Consider the following 25092-nt stretch of genomic DNA (forward strand, 5'->3'; position numbering starts at 1 on the left):
TCTTCGAAAACCACGTGCATTTCACGAACACCTGGATGGGACAGGTAGAAAAAAAAAAAAAGAAGTAATGATGGAAACCCTCAAGTCGCGAGCGCCCTCTCTCTCTTGTACACCCATCGCTGTGTAAAACATAAGAAACTATTTTTGCGGTTGGCAGTTTGGCAGTTTTGATGGGAGGAGCGCCGTAATTGCGGGGATGGCCCCTTAAGGTGTCGAAGACGAGAAACCGATATATTCGTCCGAGCGAGCTGTCCGACGGCGTGCTTCTGGTCTGCTAATTATTTGCTGTAATAGAAGGTCAACTTAGCGGCGAATTGTTTAAGAAAAACAAAAATGATGTTTCAGTTTTTCTTCTTTCTTTTTCCCCCCAGTGTGCACGTTAGGTGTACACCACAGTTTTGGCGCACTATAGACTTAGTTACTTGTGCGCCACAAAACATCAATCATCATCATCATCACGTTAGGTGTACGAGATATTTTATCGTCTTTTTTTTTTTTTGCGTGGATACCTGTTGTGAATATTGTCCTGTAGTGCGCACATTGTAGCAGGCGTCAGCTGCTGACATTTTTGATGGTTGATGCACATTTTTATCGTACCTTGCACGGTGTGCGCATTATGCTCGTTAAGTGCATGCACGTAGTTTATGGCTATTTTTCTATTCGTACAGGAAGCACTGTCACACACCACAAAAAAAGCCATAAGATTGGATTGGGCTGTCCGTGAAGTCCAAAACGGAAAATAACTAAAGTTTGTTAAAAAAAAAAACAACAACAACAAAAAACATGGAAAATGAGAGCATCAAAAATAAAATATTCAGTCGATGCTGAATAATTTTTGAATAACTTGGGACAGCTGGGCTGTGTCTTGGCTCAGACAATTAACATAAAACTATTTCAAGCTCTATTCATACACATATATACTTACTAGACATAAGCTGGTACATTATGACTTAGAAATAACAGCAGACGCGGTAATGATAAATCGTGGCTCCATCTCCATTTTTTTTTCTTTTACAAATCAATCAATCGATAATTCGTGGCTTCACGTCACGAGACAACTGTGATCAGAGCGACGCCACAGCCTGTGGATCATTTTTTGCTCACACAGCACACCGTATATGTAACGTCCCTCGCGGAAGACGGCGTTCCTGAGAAACTTGTATGCCCTGCCAAGTTGCAAGCGTCCTCGGCTGGGATCGAACCCGTAACCTTGTGATCAGCAGGCGCACCCGGAGACACGGAACGCAGATAATTTCAACATAAAAGTAGGATGCAAGCGATCCGGTGAATAATTGCTCTGTGTCGTCGTTTCTGCTATACGTGTCTCCGGTTACATACTAGGCCGACTTCTCCGTAAATATCGATCGCATTCGTCACGACTATAATCGGCCTCTTTCAACTGACTAACTAGCTTGTGGGTGAGTAGAAATAAAAATTATATCCATGATGGAGAAATCCAATATCCATATATGGAGAAATTGGCTCCATCTGCGTGGATGGATGGATGGGTGGATAATCCACATTACTCAAACAGAAAAACTAGCCTGAACAAGAAACTAGACTGAAACAAGACTGTAGAGTGGTTAGTAGTAAGGTAATGAGCGCATAACACTAAAGAAAACGCGAGCGAAGTGGACGGGACGAAACAAGACTGAAACAAGACACTGAACTGAACAAGACTGACAAGAAACTGAAACAAAATACGGAATCGAAGCAGTTGCCACTGCCCACATCATCTCATTGTGTCCTGCGGTGATTCAGAGGGTTTAATAGCTATACAGCTCTTTGCAATAGAGCAGGTAACACCCGTGGTGGGTTGCTGAAAGCTCCGAGGTTTACTTTATTTTACTAATTTATTAACTAACTAACTAACTGCGTCCTGCGGCACGTGCAGTGCATGTGACCTTACGCGTAAATCCACTCCCAATTATTATCATCACGTTGCGTTCATTAATTCCAGCATTACAAAACGAAATGAAATGCGAAACAAATCGGTCACATTCCAGCCTGTACAGAAAATGACAAAAACGTATACCGCAGAAAGAAACGCTTTATAATTAATGACGCTTTAGACGAGAAAAGCAGAAAAGAAAAAAAAAAGTTATACTCGCAACAAATACGAGCGAGGCAATAAAACCGGGCTCGTCCTGTAAGGCGTGAGAAATAACTGGTATAACTCACCGGCGTCGGTCGTGACAAGGCTAAGACGTGCAGAAAATGCATTAAACTCAATCGAGGCCTCTTCGTTTATTGTGTCCGTGCTTTACCGCCTCAGCATTTCTAAAACCTTTGCGCGAAAACTATATCTTCTCGTTTCCCATAAATCATTGCAAACTTTTGCAGTCACATATTTCAAGGTGGTGGAGGGGAAGGTAATTTTTGTTTTCCTCCGCGAGAGACTCCTCTTTTGACCGCTAGGGTCGCTGAGGTCAAGGCAAAGGAAAAAAACAAAACAGAAAAAAAAAAAAAACGTACCTGTCAGCCGAAATAAAACGAGTATAGGTCGGGGACGAGAAGTCATTTTTTCCGCTCTTTTTCTTTTTTCCCTGTAGTCCCGGTGTTCTTCGAGCCAGGAATATTGCACCACTGGATGGTTTTCAGTGAGATTATGGGATAAGTGTTAGTGTTCCAACAGTGCCTTCCAATATTGCCAGCATTGGAAGTAACTGAATTTCTTTTCGAGCTTGACCCAATGTTTTGCAAAATGTGCGTTCTATTACATTGTTGTAGTTGTTGTATTGTTACGGTATATGTACATTTTCATTGACTGGCATGAAATTGTTGCTGACCGTTTTCTCCTTTGTTGGAGAATGAACCCACCCCACCCCCACTATAATGTCCTATGGGCGCTGTGGGTAAATAAATAAATATATGAACACCCGCACATGAAAAATTATCTTTACTGAGTATAGTACTATAGTTGTAATGGAAGAAACACTATAAGGAATGTCTCAGAACGGTGTAATGGATCCTGCCAGACTTTTTTGTCACGCGGCATGTCGTATACATGAGCTTCGTTTTATCAGTTTCGAGCTGACGTTATGCCACTTGCCGCTAAAAAAACAAAAACAAAAAACAACAACAACAACAGCAGTTACAGCTTTTAGTCGCCTGGATAGAAATACTGGATGGATGTTAGTCCTCTGACCCCGAAATTTACTCCCCAACACCGCAAATTGTCCCTAAACTTATTCCATTCCCTAAACATTCCATCGAGAGCGTCCAGAATCGCTCCGTACGCTTTATTCTCAACGACTACAGCACTAACTCCAGCGTCACCACAATGAAGGGACAGTTTAGGGACAATTTGCGGTGTTGGGGAGTAAATTTCGGGGTCAGAGGACTAAAATCCATCCAGTATTTCCATCCAGGCGACTAAAAGCTGTAACTGCTGTTGTTGTTGTTTTTTGTTTTTCCCCTTTCCCCACCCCCGCTAATCCTATACGTCGTTCTTTAGCCGGACTTTCCCTTTTTCATAAGATACTTCATAACACACTCTTCTGGCTGACATCTCCTTTTGTGTGAATAAACATATACCCCCCACCCTCTCCATCTTACGTCTCTGGACGTCTCGATCATCAATTCAAAGTCCATGGTTCATTCCTCCAGGAGTAATTACTATTACGAATCCTTCATCCCTCGCATATCTCGACTCTAGAATAACCTGCCCCGTGAGTGTGTTACCCTGACCGACCCAATCCATTTTAAGCACTCTGTGGCTGTCCTACTAGGTATTTCCTTGCGCTAACTTGTATTTAAGTTTTTTTTTGTATTTTGGTGGCGTTATCCTCACTTCTGAGTTACTGCATCCTTGTATCTCCATATCTGTTGTGTATTCCGTTTAAATGTATATATACTATAGTATCTTGTACGTTTTGTTTTTCTGCATCTTGTCAATTTTATCATGCACTCTGTTCTTCTTCATTTTTTCTGTTTTCTGTTCCGTTATGTAATGCCTTCGGGCTTTTAACGTATCAAACAATAAATAAATCAATAAACTTAAAATAAACTTTCGTGGATTTTGTCCCCAATAGCTGTTGCCGTGCATCTAATCCGCAAAAGGACTAAGATGACTCCTTTGTTTTTTTTAGAGTACATTTTCGCGAGTCCCAGAAATCACCCGAAAATGTTGTCCGGCCGGATGCCGAAAAAAAAAATAAAAGTAAAAATAAAAACTCCCATAGAGAGTCGGATGCCTCGCCTTGAACCGCGGCCACACATGCAGCGATTTACTGGGTCTCCCAAGATACGGCTCTTCGAATTTTGGAAGGTGTGAACAACCAGAGTGGAAAGAAGGCGGTGTCCCGCAGTGCATGGCGCGCGCGGTCCTCCTTTTGGGCCACCCGGCCAATTATCCCGGGCCCATCCCTATACAGCCAGACCTCATAAATAACAGCGTGTCTTTCTAGACAGGGCTTCACTAATGAATGGCACATTCTTAATGGGAGGACGCGATCGCTGCGGTCGGAATTCCTTTTTGTTTCCGGACCCGTATCTGCTGTTCAAGGCTAAGACTTCCGTTACTTCTTCAAAACTATTTGCAGCTGGGTTTCTGTGATTAATTATCGTGTCCTGGTGGTCCCTGTTGGAGTACATGTGAGTGGAAGGGGAATGTAAACCATGAGGTTTCTTGCGATGCACGGTTTATATCGCCAGCTGGCGGCCAGGCACCGAATCTTTTTGATGACACCTTAATATTTTAATACTGTATGTTGATCTAATACATGAAAGTCACTGAAAAGTTTAGCCAGCTGTAGGACTCGAACCCACATCTTCTGGATTGCTGGTCCAGGGCTCTACCAATTGAGCTAAGCGAACACGCCTTCTCAGCGACTTCCAGGGTGCGTCATCTGAAGGGACAAACCAGCCACTCTCTCTCACTCATCCTCCTTTCACTCTTACATTTTTGCTCACTCATACACACATTCATACGACGGGATCGACGCAGGCGGCAACTGTTGAACATGAAAGAACTGGTGTTCTGAGGCTGGAACAACATAGAAGGGACAAATACATACAAAGGCTTTGCATGTATTTGTCCCTTCTATGTTGTTCCAGCCTCAGAACATCAGTTCTTTCATGATCTAATAGACATGGACCAGCATCCTCCCATTCTTAGCAATGATATTGGATGTACCGCCAATGGGCAGATGTTGTCTCCATTTTGACCACTGGTCAACGTCGATTAGCATTTCAATTGGGAGCAACACCTTGCCCAATTATCTCGGAACACATAACGAGTGTATACTCCAGGTAGAAGAAGACATTACATTGGGACCAGGGGACACACAAAGACTACACGAAGAACGTTGTTCTGTCGTGTCAAGCTGTGTCTCCTCATCCTCAAGGTAATGTCTTCTTCTACTTCGAGTAATCTACACCAGCTTGCTTGCCCCATGATGTTCAAGTTGATACTCGTTAAACCGTAAACCCAGTCGAAACCCTGGACCGAAAGAACGTTCACGATAACAGTTCCCAAAAACGCGAGAAGCCAATCGCGCTAGTTCTTTCAAGTTGCTGACGTCTATCATATTCGTGAGCATCGATTTTGACAGCTTCCTCTATCGTGTCCCTTCCGTTTTCGCGCCTGCGATCTACTAGAATTATCTAATGTTATATGCCGCCGACACCTTTCAATTTCAGCGTCAGAGCTCATAACAGTGCAGGAACATATATATCTTTGCACGGCGAATGCGTCTCGAGACAAATTGATCTCATTTCGGATACCAGATAAGGGTCCTGTCGCGAATCAGGTCGCACGGTACTTTACGAGCGCGTTCGTGTGGAAGTGCTGATACGCCGTCTGATAAGAGCAAGCCCTGTAATGCGAGGACAAGAAGTAAACCTGTTGCTAGATTCGCGAAGCATCTTCGTTCCTTTCTTTCTTTTTTTCTTCTATAATCTGATATTTGGGGTGTTTTCGCGGAAGGTGTCGACAAGTATTTCTCTTAGGTGCATTTGGCGCTGAGGGCGTTCGATGTGAACAGGCGTTAACGCGCACAGCGACGTCGAAGGGCAGGTAACGTTTTTTCGATACCTCGTCGATGCTAGCTTGACGTGAAAATATAGTGCGGCCACGATAAATATTTGTGGACGTCGATGTTCTCCGACGTTTAGCTGTTACTATGTAGACGCGAAGATTGGGTTTGAACCCCATTACATGATTCTCTATCAATACAATGGGTCTTTTTCTTTTAATCGGTGCCTCCACGTCACCAGATAACTATGACAATTAGTGACGTCTACACCGTATATAGTGACCTTCGCAAACGGCGTGGCCAAGCTGTTGTGCCCCGCCGCCAGGGGTTTCTAACCATCTACTTTAAGATGAGAAAGGTGGGCGTTGGAAGGCAATTCAATACCTTTATTTTACGAAATGTCTTTAATATATGAACGAAATTTATCCGCTGAAGATCTGGCATGTGACGTTTTTGCGGGCACAAGAGTAAGTACGTCCCAATTGGTCGCGTCTTGGCCACGTCACGAGGGTATACCACAAAACAAAAACTGTGCTTTTGCAAATTTCTTTTGAGTCCCTCGGGTGAGATGGCATAGCTCTTTAACACAGTGAATAGTTTTTCTTTGAAAAGCTATTACACCGAGAAGAGCAGCAATATAGCACCGATAATTTGCTTTCGCCACCTAAAAAAAAAAAGAAAAAGAGCTCCGGCCGAAATTCGGTCAGAACAAATCTCCGTCTCGTGCATTGAATCTAATCCATACCCTACACCATACGCACGAATATCTCTCGCAGCTATAAATCTGTCTGCCTGTCGCATCCAGCCAATTCAAAAGACAAGAGAGACAGAGACACGGATTTCGGTAATAGATGATGATCACGCTTATATGATAAAGAAAACGTGGCACGAAACGAACCTTACAGGCACCAACCTCCACCAGACGAAAAGAGAAAGAGAGAGAGAAAAAAAAAGCACATGGTTGCCGGCAAGACGAATTCGTATCTGTATAAAAGTGAAAATTTATTGGTTTGTATTACAAACACCTCGTCGCTGTCTTTGCGTCTCGGGGCTGATTGTACGCGTCTTTCTTTTCTTCTTCTCTTTTTTTTTTTTTTTTTGGTACGTGGGCAAGAAACCGGTCTGGTTCCCTTTGCCATGTTGTGTTAGATCCGGATTCGGGCTTTGACAAATGTACACCCAATGGCGCAAAGAAGAAATGTTTCCGAATGCCATCATGCCTTTCTCGAGTCTGTCTCTCTTGAATGTATCGGTGTTCCTTGTCTTTCTACTTGCAGCTATGTGTGCGTGTGTGTGTGTGTGTGTGTGTGTGTGTGCGTGTGTGCTCGGGCCACCGTGTAGTTTCTGACTGAGAGAGAGGCTTTCCTTCTTCGGAGAACGTCTTCCAAATATAGTTAATGATAGGACGAGATTAGAGGATTAGATATCCATCTTTTATGCAAATTTTGCCTGTATTGAAGTCCTTTCGTGCACTTTGTGTATGGTGTTTCTCTGCGGTAGGTACCATGGCGAAGGTTTTGAATGTACGTAGATCATGTATACATTCTTCACTTTGGAAAAGTGACGTCATGTCAGAAAGTAGAACTTTCTCTGTATCGGTGTTTAACAATTGCGGCGCGGCACCATACGCTGTCGCCGCATGTGTGAACGCAAAACGAAAATTTAGGGTTAGGTACTCGAAACCCGTTGTCTTTGCATTGCCTGACATTGAAAAAAAAAAAAAAAAAGAAGAAGAAAAAGAAAGATTCTGTCAGCGCCGCGAAGCAACTGCAGCTATGAGCAGTGTACAGACATGGAGAGATGTACAGAGGACAGCAGGATGGAGTGGGAAACAGAGGGGGTTAGCATGCGCCGTAGGTCGACAGGAAAGAAAAACTTGCCGATATCCGAGGATTCGAAACAACCGGCTCCCATTCTTAGCATGACCTTGGAACTGCCAACAAGGAGAGGATGTTGTGTCCAGCTTGCCACACCGCTGGTAGTAATAGTACTACATCGTTCGAGAATTAAACATAGCGTGTACACCGTTCAACATACTTAACTGTAACAGCGACGTAGCCGCTCCGATTTTACAATTTGAAGATAAATAGTGGTCAGGTTCACCGTCATATATTTATTCCTTCATATTCTCACCCACAAATACACTACATCCAAGAAAACGCGTGCTTACGGAAACGCAAATGACATATTCCTGGGTGCCCTGTTCAGATTACATATTTCCGCTGTTTCCGACCGCGTTCTCGAAGGCCTTGAAGGCGATATGAATCCGTGTCACGCTGTAGCACTTTACGCGAGAGTGACCTCACTCGAAGTAAGAAAGCAATTCATGAACCGCACATTCTGTTGCTGTTGAACTTCGCAAGGGGAAGTTCAAGGGCGACGGACGTGTCCGAAGACAGCATTTGGCACGACGCCATATTTCCTTCTATAACCCCGAAGACACAGTCATGATATACTGCTCTTCAGCGTGTGCTTCAATCGTATAGCATCCGGCGCATCCAATCCAGTCTTTATTTTCGTGACAGCCGAGTAGCTTTAAATAACAGCATGGTCTTCATTATGATGCACCGATAGTCAGTACACAGAATTAAGAAACGAACCTCTTAAACTGCAAGCAGTTGATGACTATAACACACAAAACTGCGTGTGAAACAGAATAAAAATGTCTACCACCTCATGTGGCGTAGTGTTCAGCATGATCGCCTTCCACGCCGAGAAATTGGGAAGTGACGCGGGTTCGACTCCCGGTACCGGCTGTGAGGGTTTTTCAGGTTTTTCCCTAGGTTTTACGGCAGACTTTCCAGACGAATATCGGCACAGTTCCCCCTGAAGTCTGCCTAGGACGCATACCCCCCCTGTCACCCCTGTAACCTACGCCTTCCTGCTGTCCTCTCTCCATCTGTCCACGTCTGTACGCAGCTCATAACCATAGTTGCTTCGCGGCGCTAACGCGGGATTAAAAAGAAATGTCTGCAGTTATTTCTCGACGAAAATCGTTCAAGTCTGTGACAACGCGTATTATCAGTGGATTACAGGTACTACAGGTACCGCGATAAATATTAATGCAACACAGAGGGGATTATCTAAGCGGCTGTACATACCGTGTATTTGGAAAGGCCGGTGATAAAAAGGAATGTAAGGGGCGTCATAAAATGAGGATTCGACTACTATAATAAGTACGACGTATCTACTGGAATAATAACCAGTTTCGGTTAAATAACTAACGTTTATTATAATTATTACAATGTAGTTTCTTTGTGATGGATTACTAAATTAAAAGAGAACCAGGTAGAAACCAAAACCAAAAGAAGAAAACCAAGTAGTGACTGTCAGTTCCATGCTTCTCTTTTCCTGTCTAGTCTAAGCTAATCCACCACCATAAGCCGTGGTGAAGGTGATATGATGCCGTGTGATGTGTGTGTGTGTGTGTGTGTGTGAGGTTGCCGTTTGAGGTCCACACCACTGAATCTTTTTCAAACATCTCCTTGCGAGGGACGCTTGATTGATTGATTGAAAAATAAACGAGGGACGACGTCTTCAAAAAATGACGTACTTATTACACCGTCGTTGTACAGGTGACGATCTGACAGGACCAGAAGGAAGCAGGCTCTGGTCCTGTTATCAGCAGAAGGACGGTGTGTTCACAGTGGCACGAAGGTGAGTAAGCGTAGGATACGATATCACGTGTTACTTCTCAACGTGATAAGAATATGCCTTCTCTTCACTGGTACACTACACGATATATTGGCGTTCAATCAATTTACGAAAGGCAACACAGTATAAATGGAATGAAGGATGTGGTGCCAAGGGGGGCCATTCAGAAAGTGACCACGAACTGGCCATATCTATGGCCAGCGTGTACCGGTTGCTGCTCTCCACTGTAATGGATGAGTTGGCGGCATTGCACCAAAAACCGGTCTCTCTCGGATGTAATAGCGTTTGGCCGGCCATGACCATAATGTGCGCAGTCGCAGTAGGGGCCATTATGGATTCCCGAAGGCACGAATCCGCCAGAGGGCGGAGCATCAACAGGGGCGTTTGCTTCTACGCGGTACACTTTCTCTACGGGTGCATTAATGGCGCGGGCTTCTCCGCCTTATTTTTGAGCAGGAAAGGGGGACTCTTATCTCTGTCCACTGGTCCTCTAATCTCGGTGCATATTTATTCACACTTGTCGTGTCGACAAAACTTTGCTGCGATAAGATATAACGTGAACGTTTTAACTGGACTCGAAGCACATTCCACCATTAACTTTGTGGCTATTACATAGAATAGGGGCGAATTTTCTTCCATGTATGCGCATGGTATATGTATGATGCCCACTCGTGACATTCGGATGCATGGATAATATCACTCCGTAGATATTTAAACGGTCGCATCTGATTTTTATCTCCCGAACGTTTAACGCCCCCCCCCCCCAAAAAAAATTAATTTTAAAATGTAGAGAAAGAAACCTCTTTCGTGCACGGGCATTTTTATGCGACACATCACGTGATTTACCCATGCCTACGGAGCTAAACCCTCCGAACCCCAGGCCGCCTTACACATTGCGCGACGAAAAGAAGTACCAAGAAGTCCTTAACGAAGCCACACGCGCAAGCACAGGCTCGAATTCGTACTGCTTTTCATTTTTCTTTTTAACGCAGAGAGTTTACCGGCAGAAGCAAATGGGGGGGAAAAAGACGAATGTGCATGGTTTTAACAATATCACCTGCATACGCAATTAAAGGTTGCCTGCCTCCATGCATGTCCCGAGCAACCCTCCTCCGATACGTATCTTTCCTTCCGCGTGAAATGCACAACTTTGATGGCGTAAACCGATACGGAATCCTGTTTATCGAAGAAGCGACGCACACGGGAAGGATGGAAATTTCGCGCTGCTTTTTTTTAAAGCGTTATTTTGCACAGTGTATATCTATTTACTGGGAGGTCGTGCTGTAAAGATGCGCTTGACCGGCCATGCGATCGAGGAACAAAGGGACGAATTGTTGATTCTCGTTAAGGGGGGTGACGAACGACTGGAGCGTTGACGGCTCTCTGCAGCATCTGCCCACTCGCAGTGTGTATTTATGATTGCCTGCCACCATACGGGGCGTTGCTTGCTTCCACGCATATGTGTCGTTTCCTTATCGACCGTGAAAATTAGTTTCTCTTCGTTTTACAGTTATTGCTGCGAGAAGGAAATGTGCGGTTTTTCGGGGAACACTCGCCTCCTATTTGCGCGTGGACGGACCCGAGTGTGGAAAGCAACACGTGACACCCCATGGCCACGTGATGCGTGGTTGAGTGACATGGCCGCGTGACGTCTTTACGCATTCGGCACAATGCGCGAAATGTAGCCAATTTTTATTCCTTGGAAGCTATAGCTTTTTTTTGCCTCAACGCTCTTGTTTCTTTCGAGAAAATTTTCGCAGAAAGCGATTACGAGGATTTCACCATACAGTCGCAATAGCAGACACTCAATGTGTAGATCCTATGTGTGTACGGACATATACGACACATTGAAATGTGTCGGTAGCGCATCTCCCGTATATATATACCAGAAAAGCAAAGCTCAATCTCACGAGCGGATCCGCTATGTTACTGTCGTTAAGCGTTGAATGACAAGCTAGCGTGAAATATCAAGTGATGCGAATTTCCTGTCGCAAATTAACAGTGTGGCAGATGTAATAAACGAACGACATCCCTCACACAACGAAGATGTTACGTATAGGGACGCGAAAAACCAGCGATGGCACAGAACGGATCTCTTCAAACGACTCATCCGTCAATGTCGTCTGCTTTTGACTGGACTGATGACAACTGCGTCCTTTTCTTCCCATGCGTCTTCTGCCACCGCTGTTAATTGCTTTAACGCGAAAGGACGTTCTGGCGGACCGTGATGCACCGCGGCGCGATGCATGAGCCACGGATATATACGCTGGTTGATTGGTCTGGAAGTTAACGTTGTGATGTGATGATGATGACTGGATTGAATGTCAAGACATGCTGGAACATTGCACGGTGTGCCTCACGGGCCACTGTGTGGTCAATTACTTATTTCGGATCAATTTTATTTTAATAACGGTGATCCATGTGTCCAGGGATCAACATTGCGCAATACTTTCCAACATTATACGGCTGCGAATCCAACAGAAAACCGCGTCGTCTGCTCTATACATGTTTGAAATTGCTGAGGCGACATGAGTACAGGGTAAGCATAATTTTTGTGAGCAACAGTTGTTACTAGCGTGCAACACCCTTGTCGTGTTCTCTGCCAGAAGTGATATCGTAATTACATGCTTTCACAAAGTATACAACAGTGTAACAACAAAATGCAGAGTGCGTGGAATGCTCCCCAAAGCAGACAGCACAACGGTCGTCTGCTTGGCTGCTTTGCAGAAAATACTCCAGTAGAAGACGTACAACATTGAGAAGTTGAGGAAAAACGATAATTATAAATCGTTCCTAAATTGCTCATTAACTCTCACAAATTTATAGGTCTGCGCCGCGTCTCCTTACAAACAAAGGCACTAGAAAACCACGGTGTCCTGAAACCCATTGCAAAAAACCTTTCAAACTGCATTATATAAATGACCCGAGTAAACACCCATTTGGCAACCGCAAATCAATTAACCACGCAAGTACAAATACCGGCTGTGCCATAGGAAGCAAAGCAGTGCAGCAGACGACGACCCCCAGGGGCAGAAGAAAAGAGTAGCAGAAGATCCCATTTCAAGGCAGACGATCTCCACCCCGCCAGCATAGGCAGTGTAGCAGACCACCAGCTCCCTGAGCTCGTGGCTCGCTCGCTCGCTCGCGTGCGTGCTCGGAGCCGCCCATTCAATTAGGGTTCTCCTGCGTGCTTCTCGCATTACTTCGCCAACAGCTTCTGGCCAGGATAATCGGTGTACTCTTTAAGCTACCGTTAAGCACGAGGCTAACGGGGCCTTGTGTGCGTAAACTGGCTGCCAGCAGCGCCGGCTCTCAGCAGGGAGCTACATTGGCGCGCGCGCGCGCTCCTGTTTCGTTTTTCTTCGCACCTCTTGCTGCGTGTAATGTGTGAGCATATGACAACGATCCGATGTGTAAATAAGATGAATTGGCTGCTGAGACGTCCGAGTCTGATGCGCGCGTACTACTTGGCAAAACGAGGAAGGCTGAAGAGTGTTGGTTCAGATGCTCGTGACATGACGACGGGCCATATCTGGGAGGACAAAATGGCGGAGTGACTTACAGTGGGACTCCGCAACAAAATCACCACAAAGATGGTGACATAGCAGTAACCCTTGGGGTGTCAGGAACATGCATACGAAATATCGCGTTCCCAAAGTGCGCAGAGTTTATTCGAACGAATTATTACGAAGTGAGCGCTTCGTCTCTGTGAAGCAAGAGGGCGCTGAGAGCAACACTGCTGACGTCATCCGGCATGGAAGAATGCATGCTTCGTAGCAGACGACAATGCTGGGTGACGTAACAGTATCTTGCTCCGGGCGAACCGCTGTGCACTTTGGTTTCGGTTTCGTATTGTCATCATTTATGAATTAATTACTCGCACAAAATGAATGCGAATGTTGTATTCGGTATCAAGGGAGCGGTCCGTGTTCGGTATGATGCTCACTTAATTTTTTTCGAATCCTTGCGAAGTCTCCCTTTAATCGGGGAATGTTTATCAGCAGATTGCTGTAACATTACACAGAAAGGGTCTGGCAAAAACTATGCTGCTTGTGTATTTTGAAGATGAAGCTTACGAATTATTTGACATGGTAGGGTCGAATTCCACCACCCGTCATGCCATCAGAGGTTTTTGTCCGTGTTTTCCGGCAGACTTTTCAAACGGACGCTCGCTCAGCCCACTCTACTGACATCCCAGTTTCCCACACCTCTCTTCCGTACTCTATGTACACCTGACCACGTCAGTGCACTCCCCATATAGCCACAGATGTTTCGAAGTGGCATAGCACGGAATTTAAAAGGGCGAACTGCTGATTGCACGATACCGCGGTGTACTTTGACTTCGTGGCGATATGCGTTTCCGAAGGGACATCTGCAGCGGTGCAGCGGCATAACTCCAAAGCCACGTCACCACCAGTACTATAAAAGTCGTTGGTAAAGTAATCTACGCTGTCCAAAGGTCGTCGCTAAAAAGAGTGGCGAGAGATACGTAATCCCTATATAGCGAACTTTCCCGGAGGGGCATCCTCTCACTGGTGCACATGTGGGACGTATGGCACCTTGCTGTGTGCCCGCGTGTGAACGTTATATCGAGACAGATCCAACTGGGAGGCCTTGGCAGTGTCTGCGGCTTACGTTTGGTGAAGCATCGGCAAAGGTCGCTAGGACCAGGGTGACCCAATGGCTATATTTCCCAAAGCGGGCTGTGACTCTGGACGCCACCCCTTTGAGCGGGTGCAGCAAGGTGCGGACTTCGGAAATCTGGGGGCGGGCGAGTGACTCCTGTCAAACCACGTCGATAATTTGCTCCGACTAAGTCCTCATGGCCATGTATGCAGACCTGTACCATAATAAGTCCTTGCACATTACGGCTCCAGTCTGTGATCAGAGGCAGGACCGCGATATATCGGGGAATGACGACAGGGACGATCAACGCAGACTCAACGCTAAACCTCCTTATCATGTTGGTGTTTCATATGCAACATAATTTCTACTATAATACCATTTAATCTACTCTTGTGCACTCATGCTCCAGAATGTCGGCGTCACCAACGTAACAACGAAGGAATGCACCGTTTCTTTTCAAACAATATCCTGACCAACAACACTTAACTCTTATATTTTCGTCAATGCGCCAATGTCGTACTAACACAAAAATAAATAAAAAATGTATTTAAAAAACTTGCTTGCAACACCGTCGCTTTTTCTCAATGGAGCAACGCAGCTCAAAAACTCATTGAGCAAAATGCGTATAGAGGCAGCGATGAGGGCGCCCCACCCCGTCGCCCCTGACAGCAGACAGATGAGTCTTCTGCTTCCACCATCGATCCTGCATGCCACACCTTCGACCGACCGATAGGCACCGCCATTATCCACTCTTTCCAGGTGCATGACCCGTCCTTCCCCAAAGACCCCCATACGTAAAAACGGTCTCTCATCTAGTCTATGAAGGTCTAGTATGCGACAAGTTTCCGAATGACTACGAATGAAGCAGATGCATATCTGCAGCTGATCGGTGGATTATGAGGATGACATCACTGCTTCTCTGGTGGACGTTTGTCGTCGGACAGGTTGCCAGAGCTTTTATGTGTCGGAAAGAACGCTTTCGCAATACGAGGGTAAGCGGACGAGGATATACGTGTTAAAGGAGCAGTCCGTTCACAAATTAAAACCGAAAGACCCTTTGATATCCTACGGCAATCAGTGCACAATGAAAAAAAAAAAAAGGTACACGGTGCATAAACTGACATGCCGTGTTGGATGAAATTCTGCACAATATCTCCAGGTTGAGGGATGTGATCCGGCCGGGTACCCCAGTGGCTTGGTGGCATCCCACAAGTCACATATAGGTACCCTCCTAAATTAGGCTCCAAAAGGCTCCTAAATAAGGCCCCTCCCCTCCTAAAAAATCCTTTTTTGGCTGAAGTGAGGCACTCGGGGATTAAAGGATTATTGGTCGTATTGAGACTTTCGTCCGTAATGAGTTGTTACCGGGCTATAGTTACTGCAATTTATTGTAGCACGAAGTAAAGAGTATGTATCTTAAAGTTGATTAGCGACACACTGATGTAAGCCCATACAGAACTACAAGGAAACCACTGAGACTTCGCACCTTCCTTCCGCTGATTAATGACAAAACAGAAGTCGGCATTTTCCCTCTTCGATGTAAGGATAAGTTCATAATTGAAACGTACAGATATAATAATTCTTCCTCGACATTAAGGTCACATGACCTTACAGAAGTGGCGTTCCGTTCGAACTATAGGACTTCTTCAGCTGAGCCGTATATGTGACCTCGATGGCACAAGCTTTCGAGTCCTACTATTCATTCTAAGGCGGAGCAGCATATAGCACATTAATGCCGTACTGCAGACAGAGCCGCGTATAATAGCCACTTATATATTCCAGTGCAGTTACCAATCATGCAGAATATAACGGGAAATAGATCGATCGCCATATCCCCCTCTGACCTGTCTATACGACATAGCATTCGAGTCCAAAAGCACCTCTCCACCGAAACAGTCGACCTCGCGTGCCGCCGTGCCGGTTGCCAACCGCAATTACGATCTTGCCACTGATTTTCGGTCGCGTTTCTTATCTTGCTCTGCACCACCACCGGGAACCTCCGCGGAGAATACCAAGAAGGAGATGAACTGATGACCTTGCACGAGAGTATACCTCCGTTCTAGATGCTCCTCTTCGCTAACTTTATGCCCGACATTGAGATTATTATTCTGTGTTTACGGGACAATTCTAAGAGTCAAAGAGGGCATTGAAAATGCTGCTTGTCACCAAGGCGAGTGAGTTTCCATGTTATAAATCGCTCTGTTAAACTGATTTGGCAACAGGTTGGGGAAACAGGACTTGCGTGCGTGTAGCATTCAGCAGGAGTTGTTGTACTTGTTGTCGGAAAGTTGTTCACTGGCACGCTGGATTTTTTGCTTTCTGTTCGTTTCTTTCTGCGTCACCCTACACCAAGACGCACACCTTACCGGGTATATTGCTGTTAGCGCAAGAACCCGGCAACCGACTGGAGACGGCGATAAACAACTTATCGCGGCGTCACATACCTTATACTTCCATAGCTTTCCTCCAATGTATTCGACATGGCCTTCGAAACTTCAGAACCACCCTTTTTGAGGTTTTGCGCCTGCGTCCAAAAAGGCTGCCATGGCAGTGAAAATGTGTTCCTTCTTTCCACTTTTTACACCTACTTAGAATTTGTAACACACAAACGTTGTCTTTTCTCTCGCGTTACAGCGATATCTCACACATTGAAGTAAAGTCGTGACAATAAGCTTTAGTACGCGGTAGCCCACAAGCGAACAGGTGCTACTGCGTATACTGACCCCCTCGCGACTCAGAGCATCCCAGAACGCTACTGCCTTTGGCTAAGCCTAAAAATCCGGTCGTAGAAGAACTTCGCAGAACAAGCGGACTCGCCCACAGGGCAAGCAACGGTTCTGCGAAAGCGACTTGTCTTTTGGGAGGCGACACTGGCCTTCGTCAAAGGAAACAAGCGTGTCAACAAACGAGTGCGAGAAATACGGCCAATAAAGGCCTCGTTGAGGCTGGCTGGGAGACAAGTGTTACTGAATCCCTCACACACACACACCATGCTTCTGCGTCTCTTGTGGGGATACGTGTGTAAAGGATGAGGTCCTTTAGCAGGAGGACTCGTTGGGTTAACCGTATATGTGACGGTAGGCGTAGAGCTGAATAAAGTGAATAGTTAAACAGGAAGAAATGGTGAAACACACGGTTTTCGGTCTATATTTTGGCTCCACCAACGGCATATATGATCGGATGGATACAGCATTACCTCGTGTCTGGTACTCCAAAGGGGACACGAACGTTTCAGTACAAGACGTTTCGGAAGAGGGAAAAGGAAGGCAAATACCAACCAAAGTTCGCTCAATATAGGCACAGACATAGGCGGAGAGTTTTCAATCTGCCTTAGGGGGCCGGGCACAACCCCCCTCCCCTTTCATACACAGAGGTCGGGCAGGGTGTCGGGCAATTTTTGTTACACTATTTTCATGATCACTCGCATGAAACACGCGATTCTGAGGATATCCCTCGAAACGTTCATCTTGAGTGTCAGCTGGGTGTAGACTCCCCGGAGGGGGCCTGCCCCCCCCCCCCGGGAAAGTTCCGGGGGGATCAGCCCCCCCCCCCCCCCCCCCGCACTCGGCGAGTATATGGGCACAGACGTTCCGGTACAGGCATCTCGGGAAACGAACATCTTGGCATACATGGACATCTCAAAGGCCACGCCGAAGACTGCAAGGTGGTGGATTAAGAATACTACCACCTGCTGTGCTCTTTGAGGTTTTATCTACCCTGCCACATGCTTATTATGAGAACTAATGGGAAGCATAGACTCCTTATGACGTCAGAGCGCGAATATCAAAGTTTGTTAGCGCCGAAAGTACGACGCGAAGAAAAATAATCATTTTTGTTTTTTCTCCCAATACTCATCAGCCGTGCAGTATAGAATGAGGCACAAATATCAAAAGTAGAAAATACATTGACTCGCTGAAGGTATTGAAGAGGAAACCTCGGGACTCGTCAAGTATACTTGACGAGTTCCATGGATAACCCTCACAATGTTATTGTTCCAAGACCACGGCATAGGTTCCCCTGTGAGACCGTATACTTCCACGAACCATTTTCCCTGGAACCAAAGCGAGCGTCCGGTGACAAACGACATTTTTATGACGTTCAGAATCAAACCAAGCTCCCCTTTTTTTTGCTGCGTCGTTTCTTTCTGAGTAATGAGCCGCGAAAGTGCTCGCCCGTTTCGGCCCCAGTCGCCGGGAGACAGAGAAAGTGGCGTGTTTTGCTTCCGGTTCGTTTCCTTCCGACAGCTTTAGTAATCGCGCGCGGTTTTTCGCGCGAGTCCCAAGTGCGACGAACAACAGCGAAAAAGGGGGATAACGCGCGAGAGACAACAGTGAAGAACGATGTGTCATCTGGGTGTGATGGCGAATGTGACCATTTCGGTTCTTCGCTGGCGCTGTATCCCAAGCGGGAAAGCGTTTTGACGGCTCAAGCGCGCGTGCGGTATATACCCTAAGAAAAAAAGTATGATAAAGGGTGTAAAAGGGTGGTAAAAGAAATTATCCTATATCCAAATTGCTACGAAAAGGCGTACGCCCCCCTCGCTCACCGAATCAGAAGCGGTAACCCATTCATTCGTGGCAGAGATTGAGGTAGCGGGTAGAACTTTTCCCCCTTTTAGGCGCAACATATGCCACAACTATTACCTCCTAAAAGGTATAACAATTCCACCCTTTTTTTTTCTAAGAGTGTAGGCTCCTGGAGCGCTTAAAATCAGTGCAGTGGTGCTGGTCAAACCAGTTAACGAATTACCTTACTGTTTTTTTATTGTTACTTTACTTATTTTTATTTACATAGTTTAACGGCCTACTATTTCTAGTTGAACCATCCCCTGAATTTCTGGCTGACTTATTACGTCACACGTTCACGGTCTCCTCTCCCCCAGTACGAAAGGTAAGAAGCGAAGAAGCAAAAACGAAACCGAAAGCACGCGTCCTTCGCCGCACCTTTAAAGCGTTTTTTTCTCTCTCTCCGACACGTAGCTGAGAAACCGGATAATGCATTATCCACATCCACTCCCCGCTGTGGTGCCCAACCTCATATATTCCTGAATATATGCACGCGAATCCTACGGAGCACAGAAGGTGGCCACAATGGCCCGTTTTTACGCTCGGGTGCCGTTGTTCACGCGAGCTCCTGTTTCGTGGTCTTTCCAACTCCATTCTGTGTCGTCCCCTCGGCGTTCCCAGCCGGAAATCGCGAGGTGTCGCCCTCTACCGCAAACGGCCGTCGAGTGAATTCCTTTCAGCGACTACCGAAGTACATTTAAAAAAAAAAAAAAACTCAATGTCTTCTTTTGGCATCCTGTTCGTGTACTAATCATCCCAAGGTTCAGGAAACCACGGGCCGGGATTCAGTCTGGCCTCTTACATTTCCCTTCACGTACTCTCACGTTCACATCGAGACCTACAAACCGAGGTGGGCGGAAAGCAACAGACAGACAGGCTGTGTTGTTGGCGTCATAATTTAACAGCTTGTTGCTTTTAAACTCAGCACAAGTTATACGTGTCACCGGGAACGTTAAATATTCTTAATTTGCTAATAAAATCGCAGTGAAACGACTCAGGGCGACGCCTGGTGGGAAATAATCCCCAATTTGTCGAGCAACAGTGATCTATGTTCCCGACTGGCTTGCTGCTCGTGATGACTACGTAGCCGACATATTTTGTTTCAAACACAATGTTATGCGCACGTAATGTAGTTTTGACGCCGTACTTGACGAGCAATGCTCAGTTGGTGGCAACTTCGACACAGTGTTGCCCGTATAATTTTAAATTTTAGTTTTCGAACAAAATTATGAGCGCAGTTGGGACGAAAACTGTGACGTGAGAGTATACTGACGGCCCTGACTATCGAATAGATCCATTTTAGATCAATAGATCAATATCAATAGATCAATTCTGAGAATACAGCTCTATCCCGATAGCATGATGCCCAGTCGGTAGCGTACCTATATATGCTAACCGGATATTGATGAGGCTTTAAAAATATAGTGTTCGTGCTAATCGTTCATTTCCGCCTTGTAATCTACGCCACTATGCGTTCCCGAAAGCCGACCTTCGTGTTGATAACCCATAAATGCGATGCCGAGATCACCTATACGGTAAATTACGTAACTTCCCTTCGTCTAATATCAGTACACCCGCCACTACGGGTCTTACAGAGTGTGACGTCTACATCCATCCCGGAAGAGAAACCCATACATCCCCTCTCAATTTGACAAGATCGCATTCCGCCAGACGTCGGAAACGATTTATCATTAGAAAAAAAAAAAAAAAAAAGCAAGTTAAAACAAACGTATGTGGGTCAGCACACAATCTCAGTGTATATGCCTGCGATGATCTCACTTTACGCGCGTTAAACTGGAGAAATCAAACTGTCCTTCCCGTGTACACTATACAGCGTCGTGCGAGCCATCCATTAAAGAAAGAAAGAAATAATAACGCACTCTTCCGGTAACCGGTTCGCATTTGTGTCCCGCCGCACGTCGCCTCTATCGATTCGCCGGGTTATGAAGATGGTCCAATAACGCCGGCTGAATCACAAACGCTGTCTGGGGTCACGTTTTATGCATAGTGGGAACACAATTCCGTCCAGTATGTCTCCCCGACTATCACTTTAATCTCCAGACACATCGTATAGGTCCTTTTTTTTTTATTCGTCTTCTTTTGATAACGATGGATTAAACTGCGTTTCACGTACTCGTGACGTATAGAACTGACGCGAAAAGAGGGCATTTAATATTGGTATTAGCATGGGTTTCGCGTGAGATGGAGGGATAAGGGCGTACTGTGGAGGTTAATGGTTGGTTATGTTACGATAAAGAAATTTCATTTGGGTTACCGTGTGGTAGTCACGCATCTTTTAAAATGAGCATTCGTGTGGGACGTATCGTTACTTTATCACCGGTCGTGTAAGATGGTGAAGTGGTAACGAAGGCATATCAAGACCTCATTATCAAGGTTGAGTTTAACCCGTTCCTATGGGGGACGTGTATTAGGTCACGTGAATAGATAGGACTGGAATAGATAGGCGATATATAGATAAGGCTGCGCTGTCTGCTGCTTTCTGAAATCCTTTAGCTCAGCATCGTAATTCCCCTTGAAGCCAGACCAAAGGGGGTATACTAATTTCCCCGATGGCTTGGTTACTTAATATACCAAAATATCTCTACTCACTACTGACAAACTTTACAGCACATATACCACGCTGTAAGGACGAGAGCAAATTCAACCATAGACTGTTCTTCTCTTTTCCCAGATCCCATTATCTTAGCCTACCCGCTGAGAAGCGCACTCTCCATTATATAAAACGCCTTTCTTGCTTGTTCTCCACACCTGTAATTTCGTTATATAAATTCGAACGGGCTTACGTAACCCATTAATCTGCGGCCGTGATAAACGTCCACCGACTCCCACGCCCAACTTGGTACCTCATAACGTCCGAGCAACAACGCACAACAGACGGCGCCGCCAACGCCAGTGTGTCGACACTCATAATCCGAGATTAGTAGTAATGGATCACTATTCTTAACGAACGCGAGTTCCTTCTATATCTGGAGATTGCGTAAAGCCACAACTATGGAGGTATTGTATTTATAATATACGCGCGAAAGAAGAAGGGTGAGTTGCGTAACGTTGCCGCTTCGTATGAATGGCGCTACAGTCGTGGGTAGTCCTCCGTATGGGTCAATTAGTAGTAGTTTTTGATGCGTACGTATTGCGTGTTTAAGGATCTATTATGTAGGCGTGCTTACGGCGGCACAGGATAGTGGACTCACAGCGAAGTTCAGATTGTATAATGCGGGAACTCCCGCTGTTTTATTAGACCTAATGTGAACGGTTGCGTTTGCGATGTCGTAAGAACGTTTTATGGCCTGCCATTTACGAGCGACTAGTGTACCGTCCCCTGCGCACCAGCGCCGATTGTGTCGGCACTCGCTAAACAAGATGCGCTATTTCGGGGTGTCTTATATACTCTATTTGAATAATGCGACGACTCTATTATAGAAGGCTCTATAGGCACAAATGTTCTTTTGTTCTCAACTGAATTAATTACGCAATGGAAGGAAGTGTGCACTGTGAAAACAGAACAACGGATCATGACGTCAGCCAACTGTCATTCAGAATGCTATCGCTCCTTATTCTGACTGGTTGAGAACATGAGGTGTACGCCTTTTTCGGACAATTAGTACGCAGTGTCCAGAAAGGGCGCGAGCAGGATAAACAAAAGAACAGAAGAAGGCTGTGGACACGGGGACTCCAGACATTCGTAGTTAGAGCAAATCCACAAACTTGGTACATGTAAAAAGAAAAAAAAAAGAACCACACAAACACGCAGGACGTGGAGGTACTTGATCAAGGGAATGTTACCCTGGACATTCGTCACGTCAAATGTCCCGAGTCCAGTCCGGCTGAGGCTTCCTCGCGTTGCAGACGATATCGTCGGCAGGACGGCAAGATATATGTCCGCTATCCTCAGCAGACGCACACACACATAGAAATAGGCCGATAGACCTTTTGCCGTTTCTTTTTAATGCACATCGTCTCTCTCCCTTCGCAACGTTTCCCTCCTGCGTGCTGCAATGTCCATTTTCCTAAAGCACGGGAGCAATCAGTGGGCGGGACAAGGGCCTAAAAAGACACCTCGTTAGCGTTCCTCCGCTTGATGAGTGTGGCCGCCATTCGACAACAAAAAAAGCGAAAACAAAATGCCATTTTCTTCGTAGCTTTCGTATCTAGGACTGTATGTATAGGTTCTGAGGTAAGGGACACTCCATCATGTCTGAATGACACCCAGGGTCGGAGGTGAAGCATCGCTGGACTGCCCGTTGGGGCGGGTATACGGAAGGGTCACCAGGACTGGTAAGCCTAACGGAATGTCAGGTATTTTCCGCGCTTTCGGGCGAAATGGCGTGGAATCTCCGTTTCGTGTCTATGGGCGGAGCAGAACAAAGAAGAGCTGTCACGGCGAACGAGATGTGTCTGTCGACGAGAAAGTTGATGCAGTCTTTTGTCGAACAGATAAGCTGTTTGTTGAACAGCGGTTGTTTCTTGGAGCTCCGTATAGGGTTTATTCACATGACGTCATCCGCAGGAGACCGCCACTGTCGCTTGCAGATGTGCAGATGTGCTGCATCGGCCGCCATACTGTAGGTCCCATCCAAGCCGTTATACCCATATCGCACCCACCGTATATTTGGTGTTTCAAAGTTATTGTGCAGTGTTATTTCTAGGATATCCGAGCAATTTCCATGTTTTCGACATTAATAGTCGCCCAAAAAGCATATGGCAGCGAACAAATGCGGGAACATAACTTCGAGGGAGCTACAGTATGGCGGCGAGGTGACGTCATCAGTGAATAGAACATTTACTAGATACAATGCAGAGTTGCTTTTGACTACATCGGAAGCCAAAGGGATGTCTTGGTGCGTCCCTCTTGTGCCATGCTGCCTTGGACGGGTTCGAACCCGGTGCATTGGGGTCACTTCTTGGAGCGACGGATCTACCGACGCCGATGATGTTTGAAGACTAAGCAGAATATAGTAAATTAATGTGCACGTTGTAACATGTTTCTAGCGTTCAGCTTTGAGTGCAAAGTTAGAGATAAAGTAACGTCATCCCAACGCCATCGCCACCATCCCGGACACGCATAATTCGTAATACGGGATCCTGAACGGATTAACGCAACGGATTTATGTTCGCTTTAGCCGCAATACGCACAATTTGCTGACACCATGCACGGAAGAATATCATTTGAAGGAAGCCCCATTTTGCACTGTCATCGCTATCATCATCTTCTTTTTAAGTGTTGAGAGAAGTCAGCCTATGGCGGGCTATAGTCAGCCAGTATTTGGCTTGCTACTCTCAACCCTCCACTTTTCCGTATATAGCATTCCTTCGTAACAGTTGGCGGCCTGAACGTTTCGCGCCTTTCCTAATAATTTTGCGTAACAACGTTATTGTTGTTTTGCGTAAAAACGTCCGAACCTTCCGGCTGTCTATCTTCGTACACAATAAGCGTTCGATATAAGAGACGGACATCAGACCCTGGTAAAGTGAAGCGGCTACGCAAAGTTAAATTCGTATACAATTCTATCGCACTCTGAATCTCGAGCTTATATAGCGTTTCCCCGGGAATGCATGCACAGTCCCCTTTTAGCCTGGCCCTTTTGAGACAAACTCGCGAGTTCTGCTACTGTCACGGAGGCGGCCGTTTGTAGAGGAAGGCTATTTATTCGCAGTCGCCGCTTCCGGATGAAAAGGAAGCTGGGAATGAATGGATTCCGAGAGAGGGAGGCATAAACGGTTTGCGCCATCCGTTGCCCATGGCAACGAGCCCCCTTTTCCAAGCTCCTACAAGATTGCTGCCTGGGACTTGATCGAATGTGGCCGTCGTATAGTGTATACATATAGGGGCGAAACATTGTGTCTGGAAGGAACGAATGTGTGAGCTGAGAAACTTCAAGTTGCCGTCGTATATACGTTTCCCTAATGGTGGCACCGAAGAAAATAAGCGAATAATGAGATGTTTTTCTTTTTTTTTGTATCGGAGAAATTGAGTTCGAAATGGTTTCTAAATTATACGGTTTTGTTTGTTTTGCAACTGCAGCACATTGCTAGAACGTGCCTTTGTACAGTGCTGGACGAAAGTTTACGGAACACGCGTCGGCCCATTACTTCCTCAGAGCGAATGGGTTAACGTAAGGACTTGCAAACACGTGACTGGGTTACCTGGGCACTTGTCTGTAAGAGTATAAGTACGCGTTCCCATACGACGTGTCACTCTGGGGACGGAATGCGCGGGTGCGTATTTCGGAAACTTTTGTCCAGCACGG

General features: G+C 45.9%; 2 protein-coding genes across 2 annotated transcripts in view; one reads left to right on the plus strand and one right to left on the minus strand.

Moving 5' to 3' along the window:
- The window catches only part of LOC135367323 (zinc finger protein ZIC 4-like), a 45672-nt gene that overhangs the window by 3124 nt on the left and 17456 nt on the right, over positions 1–25092 (minus strand). The gene's annotated exons all lie outside the window — the stretch shown is intronic.
- LOC135367324 (nanos homolog 3-like) overlaps positions 6009–25092 on the plus strand; it is an 81962-nt gene continuing 62878 nt past the window's right edge. Inside the window, exons 1-2 of the mRNA XM_064600539.1 lie at positions 6009–6019; positions 9554–9635. The gene's annotated coding sequence lies outside the window, so the exon portion shown is untranslated. The remainder of the gene's footprint in view (positions 6020–9553; positions 9636–25092) is intronic.

This window comes from Ornithodoros turicata, chromosome 8 (genome assembly GCF_037126465.1).
Source record: "Ornithodoros turicata isolate Travis chromosome 8, ASM3712646v1, whole genome shotgun sequence".
Lineage (NCBI taxonomy): Eukaryota > Metazoa > Arthropoda > Arachnida > Ixodida > Argasidae > Ornithodoros > Ornithodoros turicata.